Source organism: Galeopterus variegatus, unplaced genomic scaffold (assembly GCF_000696425.1).
Source record: "Galeopterus variegatus unplaced genomic scaffold, G_variegatus-3.0.2 Scaffold560, whole genome shotgun sequence".
In the NCBI taxonomy this organism is placed as follows: Eukaryota; Metazoa; Chordata; class Mammalia; order Dermoptera; family Cynocephalidae; genus Galeopterus; species Galeopterus variegatus.
The window spans coordinates 34,057-41,573 of record NW_007726671.1 but is presented as its reverse complement, the minus strand read 5'-3'; positions in this window follow the sequence as shown (position 1 = coordinate 41,573).

Sequence of the window (7,517 nt, the reverse complement as noted above, 5' to 3'; positions counted from 1 at the left end):
CTACAGGTCCCAGTTCTAGTCAAGGAGATGTAGCTGAGGGTTTCTGGGAAAGGTTTGCCTCGCTGATAGAAGCACCACCTCTTCCTGCTATAGCCTCTCTTCTTCTCCTGCATGGAGGTACAGCAGTCATGATCAATACCCTAAGGGCTAGTTGAGACCATGTAACTAGTTCTGGCCACAGAGTGTGAGTATAAGTGTCTTGTGTCACTTCTGGGCCAGGACATTTACATACCAACATGAGCCTCTCCAGAGTTCTCTTTCCATCTACCATGGTAACCAGGAAAATTTCAGAGAGTAGCTGACCTATCATCCTGGGCATAAAAATGAGGAGACATGGAGCAGAAGCCCCAGCTGAGCCATCATGGACATGTAGTGTGAGAAATGAACCTTTTGTTTTAAGCTACTGAGATTTTGGAGTTGTTTGTTACTGCAGCATAACCTAGCCTATCCTGACTGATATAACCCTGAACACATACCTCCAGTAAATCCATCATTTGTGGAACATCAATGTAAAAGTTAAGGAGTGAATGCATTGAATGCATGAATTAATCAAACTCTTTCTCTTGGGCCCCATCCCTTCAGATCATTTCTAGAAATGACAATAAATCAACCTAGTTTACTATACTTCTCTTTTAGACAGCTCAGATCAGTCCTTCTTCAACTTTGGTGTTCATCAAAATTTCCTAAGGACCTCATTAAAAACATAGATGTTCTGTCATCCCAGACCTACAGAATCGACCTCTAGAGGTGGATCCTGGCCATCTGCATTTTAAAACAAACTTTCTAGGTGGTTTACACAATGGGCCAAGGTTGGGAACAGTTGCTTTTCTGGGTAGAAATTTCAGACTGCATCAACAGTCTGGAAAGGGTGATTATTTTAAGTATGTGGGTTTTTCAGCTTTTCTCATTTTCTCCTCAACTCCTACTCTACCCTCCATGCTTATTCTCAGCTGGCCACTTCTACCTAAAAGTGACTAGCTTTAGCAAAGATTCCCCTGAACACAAAGGGCCAGAGGTAGGGCCTTTGCTAGTGATGTCTCTTCTCTGGCCTTTGCATCTCTTGTCTGTAAAAAGAAGAGAGTTGAAACAGGGTGACCAGAAGAGCAGACTGTGAGAGGCATCAACATTTAACAGTCTAACAACTTTTACACAAAACACAGTGTAATGCCTATTTCTAAGATAATACAAGAATTAATATATAGTATGTATATGAATTTATAAGTGTGCTGCATGCCCTGTGGTGTAATGATGGGACAAAGTTTAAAGCAGCGGATGGATGCCTTCTTTATTTCTACCAGTGTTTCTCTGCAACTATATGTTTGGCCTTATTTGGAGAGAATATTTAGATTTGAGGACTCTGGACCATGAAGCTCAGGTGTGATTGGGTGTGGCGGGTACCATCTTTGTGTAGCCAGGCCCTATCAGGGGCAAGCAAAGGTATCTGAGCTGAGGAGAGTCCCTTAAATGCATCTGAAATCCTAGAGACTGGGGAAGGAGGAGAGGCAGACAGCAGGTGGTGTTGGTCAGGGGAAGGGGAGTAATACAGATCAAGCCCCTACTGCATACCTGACCCAGGTCATTACCTCTAGTTGGGACAACGGCTCTGCAAAGTAGACAGATGTTATTCCCATTTTACAGAGGAGCAGACTGAAGTACCGGGAGGGAAAGTCACTAGCTTGGTGTCAGAGCCAGAGTCCAAACCAGGCCTGACTGATGCCTAAAGCTTGGGCTCCTCTTCTGTCATGTATTGGGAGGACTGTGGCCTTTGGAGACAGGCCCTGGGTGGAATCCTGGTCCCCTCTGCTCCCACCACTATCTAGCTGTGAGTTAGTGGGCCATCTCTCTCTCCTTGCAGCCTCAGTTTCCTCATGTGTGACATGCATATCATAACAGAACCCATATCATGGGGAGGCTGTGAGAATTATGTGAGATGATGCCTGGCATGTGCTAAACCTTAGATCTGTGCTACGATTATTCTAGAGAAGATGAGCTCAGTTGTGGTGATTTGCTGAACAGGGAAGGGGCTATGCAGGAGTGAAGCGTTATGTGCACGCTGTTTTTATTGCTCCTGAGATCAGGAAACTTCTCAGGGCACAGGTGGCTGTTGTTTAATGTGGTCGCTAAGTGGTCCAGCTGCTCTGTCCTATTCCGAGACAACCTGCTGCACTTGTCTCTCCCCCTGCCCTGGTGGCTGCTCTGCTGGGCATTCCATATGGGACATTTATATCCTCTGGGTCAAGGACAAGGGAATATAGGGAGCAACTGGGAGCTCCCCACCCTGAGACAACTGAGGCAGGAAGGCTCTGGAACATGTTCATGGACTTACACAGGAAGTGAGTACTGGGTCTGCCCCCAGACTTCCTTCCATTGCCTATTCTGGCCAAACCTATTATGTAGCCTTTCGGTTTAGATCCCAGGCCCAGGAGACAGACTGCCTGGGTTTCAATGCCAGCAGTGCTAGCTGAATGCCTTGGGCAAGTTATTTAACATCTCTAACAGGCCTCACTTTCCTTACCTGAAAAATAGAGAGGATCAAAATAGTACATATTTCCTGGACTTTCTGTGAATTAATAAAATATTGTTCATAAAATACCTAGCACAGAAATCAGTACATAGTAAGTGCTCAACAAATCATTTTCTGTTTCCCATTGGTAACAACCTCCCTCCCCCATTCACACACATCACCTTATTCCAGTCTATAGCCTCAATAATGAACATAAACTAGTTGCTTGTTCACCTGAAAAGAATGGTGTGTGTATTCTGTCCTATGTACAGAGGGATGCAGGGAGGAGAGGTGAGATGCCTATATTGACTTTGCCTTGGCCCTTAACCTGGAGGAGTTCAAATCCTAGGGGGAGGTCATCCACTATAGAACTATCTGAGGATGGAGGTGGCTATAAAGGGCACAGGGGTGCAGCTTGAGGAAGCCTTGGGGACTGTGCAAAGAAGGTGACAATTGAGGGGGGTAATAGTAAATGCCGTGGGCATGTGTCCTTTCTTTTTTTTTTGTAGGAAGTGCCTTTGGACAGCTTCCTGCATTTGGGCAGTCTCCAGCCTTATGATTCATGGCAGGGGGTGGAGACCCTTCTATCTTGAAGCCCAGAGACTAGATTTCCCAGCTTCCTAGACATGTAGCCTTGACTCTGGCCATCAGAGGCAAGCCTCATGCCAGGGGTGCAGCAGGATCCAGCCTTCAGAGGGGCCTCGGTGGAGTCCCTTGGGTGTGTAGTATCTCCATGGGCAGCATCGGAAGCACTTGATGCTGTGTCTGTCTCACCACTGGGGCAGTGACATCTCCATGGGATGTCCAGTGGTGTCACTGGGGCATGGCTCTTGAGGTTTACAAGTCTGGATCTCTGGCCCTCTCAGAGATCCTGGGAGCCACCCTATATCCCATCCTACATACCTTTACTGCTTAAAGTAGCCAGAATTAATTCCTGTTGGGACTGAGACCTTGCCTGAGTAAGTAGGTAGAGAAGGGAATGGCTCAAGGTCCCAGGCAGAGGATACAATTTGAGCAAAAGCTGAGAGGCTTGAAGAGCATGGACGTATTCTGAAAAGGTGCCATGAGCTGTGTGGCTTGGCAGAGCATGTATTTGGGGTAACGTGGGGAACAGCAGTAGATGAGCTTGATGAAGTAAGCTAAGACCTCAGAGACTACCATTTCAGAGGTTGAACTTGACCTTGAGACAATGAATTTTAAATACGGCAGAGGAACATCAGATGCAAAAGTCACAAAGATTTCCCTGGGACAGCACAGAACTGTGATTGAACTGGGAGATAGGGAGACCAGGGAGGTGGCTTTAGGGATGATCTCATGGGGCAGGTGCTGGCTAGGGCATCCCTGCTCCTTGAGACGTAGCTGAAGACTGCTTACCCACTCCCCAACCTACCCCTCCCTACTGCCATCTGAGGCCCTGCATAAGGCCTAGCCTGACGCCTTCCATGATTTCTGCAAATTCTCCGCAGTCACTTCTGCTTTGGAACTCCTGCCTCTGCTGTATTCATTTTAATTTATGGATTTCCATGTGAAACTCAGCTCCCTGATTCTTTGGTACTGATTGAAGTTCTGAAGGTATCGGAGGAGGGACTGGCATTTCAGCAACATTAAAAAACAAACAAGCAAACTTCAAATTGCACTTTCAAGCTCCTTGTTCTTAGAGGTGCTTTCACATCCTGAGGGATTTCATGCTCAGCTATTTCTCCTCATGAGTGTTCCAGCCTCCATCCAACAACTTATCTCCTCTCTCCTCTCCCCTTCCCCATCTCCTCATGGTTTGCCAGTGGGATGTCAAATTCTCCTGATGCAATGCACAGCAAGTCAGCTCTTTGGAGTTCCTTCTTCCAAACTCAGCTCCAGGCCCACTTTCGCAGCTCCAGAGGCATTCTCCAGCAAGGAGGCCATTCAAACACAAAGGACAAGAATCATCCTTTTAACAAGTGTCACCCTCCTACGAAGACAGAAGGGGTTAACAATTATTTTTCTGCCTTTACCATAGCTGTTAACAGTTGCATTTCACAGCCAGTACCTGCAAATTGCAAAGTAACAGTAATAAAAAGTACCTATTTCACAAGATATAGGTGAGTGTTTCTCATGTAAAAGTCTGGAGGAAGGCAGTCCTGGGCTGACAGGGCAGCTCCATGACCCTCAGGCCTGCTCTCTTTTCCTCTGCATCCTGATGTGCTGCCTCATGATCCAAGATGGCTGCCTGAGCGTCCTGGCCAAGGGGGCTGCAAGGCAGGCTGGGAAATGTAGTCTCTGAGCTTTTTGGTACAGCCTCCAGTTAAAAATTGTTCATATTATTAAGGAAGAAGTGGCCAGCTGAGGAAGTGTCACCTGGAGGTAGATTTGGAGGAAACTTGTGATCTGTGTTCTATCTATGAAACCCTCTTATCTTGGAAGTTACAACTGAACTCTTCTCTGGATTGGGTGTTGAGGGAAGCTTAAGCATGTAGTCCGTTGATCACTGGGCAAGATCGTAGCAATAACTGTACTCACTCCTTTTAAAAGTGCCAACATTAAACCTTCAGGAAGGGCTGTAGGGCCAGGCAGGCCTTGGGGACATGAAGCCCCTCAGAGGGCAGACAGAGCCTCGCTCACAGTGCCTGGCTTTTCTGCATCTTTGCTGAGACTCACTCTGTCTTGTCACTTCTCTGCAGATGAAATGGAGTGTGGGCCCAAGAGGCCTGCGGATGCTTTTGACATCCCAGCTCCTGCTTCCTGTCAAGAGGTTGCAAGCAGAGGGTTTACTTCGACAGGGAGCCATGGGCTACAGAGGAGTGCTCATCTTTCCTGGGAGACAGTGTGGTGGCTAAGGAGCCCATGGGCAAGAACTTGGCTGCCTGCCCCAGCTCCGGGAGACTGGGCTCAGCTCCTGGCTCTGATTACTCCTGGCCCCTCCAGTGCTTCATTGGTGGGCCATCCTTTGACATCTGCTACTGCCACTTGCAGTTTCAGCAGGGTGACTTTCATGGCCACACCCCAAAGTAGGGGTTTCCTTCAGCTTTTAGGGGCTGCTAGAGGAATGAACAGTTCCCAGTGGCTCAACCAGAAATGAAACTCAGCTCTCCTGCCTCCATCTCAGTGTGTCTTTCTTCTACTCCCTCTCTAGGTGGGCTTTGACTGGCAGGCTCCATGCTGGGGACTGTGGGCATCATTACTACTACTCAGCAGATATTCTAGCTCTATGCCCTCTAGACCCCAGGCTGGATTGTACTTGCTGGCCCCAAGGCAGGGCCATGTGGCGAGTTCTGGTCAATGGGCCACACATGAAAGTGAAATGTGTCACTTCTGGCCTGGAGCCTTTCACTGCTGCTCCAATTCTCTCCTTCCCTCTGCCATGGTGATAGTGGGCAATATTTGAGATGGGGGATGCTCCATCAGCCTGAGGTCTGAGTTAATGATGACATGGAACAAAGCCCTCAGCTGACCCTTGATGAACACGAAGTAACTTGAACTGGAAGTAACTCTTGGGTACCTTGACACCACTCAGATTTAGGATTTTTTTTTTTTCTGTTACCGCAGCATGACCTAGCCTAACCTGATTGATATGTGCAGATTTGCCACTGATTTGGTTGACTGGCATCTCAACACCCTTCCTATTTTGAAGGAATTCATCACCCTCTGAGACTCATTGGGAGGCAGAGCTTCTCTATAGAAGGTGAAAATGCCAGCTACCCACTTTCCTATCCTCCTTTGCAGCCTGGGTACACACTGAGGCCCGCAGAGATGGTGCTACAGCTGCAGTGCCAGGGCTCTGTGTCTGTAGCAGCTGCAGTGGTGACAGTGCTGGGCTGGCTCTGCTGCAAGAGCTTTAGCTGTGATTCTGGCTGTGTGGAACTCCCCTTTTTCTTGCTTACTTCCTCAGCCTAGTTCTCCAGCCTTCCTGCCTATTCTGTAAGCTACCCAGTACCCTTTCAATACATCCCTTTCAGCTTAAATCACCCAGAGTCCATTTACGATGCTTGCAACTGAGAGCCTTGGACCGATACAGCCAATTAGAGGCTGATGTGGGCCTGCAAAGGAGGAAAGGAGCTGACAAAATACAGCTGACTTCCCTTCCCTTTTGAGCTTGCTTCTCCAGGAGCAACCCTCGTTTGTCTCAGCTGAGTTCAAGCCAAAGGGTGTTGGGCAGGGCTCTTCTGTTCAGACTTTGTCTGCCTTTGGGCATGTGAACTTCACTTTCCTTATTTGTAAAATGGGGTGACTAATAGGATCTCACTTATAGGGTGGATTTGAGTAATCTGTTTGACAGAGAATGTACTTGAGAGAGTTCTAGGAATCATAAAACAAAACCCCAGGCACAAGTTTACCACATTATTATTTTAAGTGTTAGCTTGCCCAAGTATATCCAGCTAGGGAATCTTGGTTGGTATTGACAGGGTAATGTGGAAACTGCAGACATCCTGAGATCCTTCCTAACACTGTTCTATAACTCTCCTCCTTGAGGGTCACAGATTATTTCTCTCAATTCAGACCTATCTAAACTTCTGCTCAAGAAACCAGAGACCCCAGCCTTGAGATAATGAAAAGACTCCGGGTGGGCTTGGTAAAAGCAAAGGAACATAGAGGTGGGACCGTTTTATTCCCACAGCCACGCACAGCAAGTCTGTGGCTGAGATGTGGGTTGGGATGTAAATCTTTTCATCGTGATATCAGGCTGTCACCTGGAGGTAGAGTGGTGCTGTAACCCAAGTTTGTAAAAATGAGCTGGAAATAGAATGACTCTCCCTAAGATTAACGACCCCCACTTCATAACAACCTGTGGCCAACTGATCCTCATTCCCTCCTAGAGAAAGATCCCTAGAGGGCCCCTTCTCCTTTTCTTTCTCAGACATCTGAAATACTTTATTAAGGAAGGGTGAAAAATTGCTGATTCAATCTTTTTAATTTAACACGGATCTGAGCCAAAGAAATTTGGAAGAAGAGAACTTTCTCATCCAAGTGGCTGCCAACACCCCATCCCCAGCTGAAGTGCTCCCTTGTTCTCGCCTGCTCTGCCCCAGATTCATGGGCT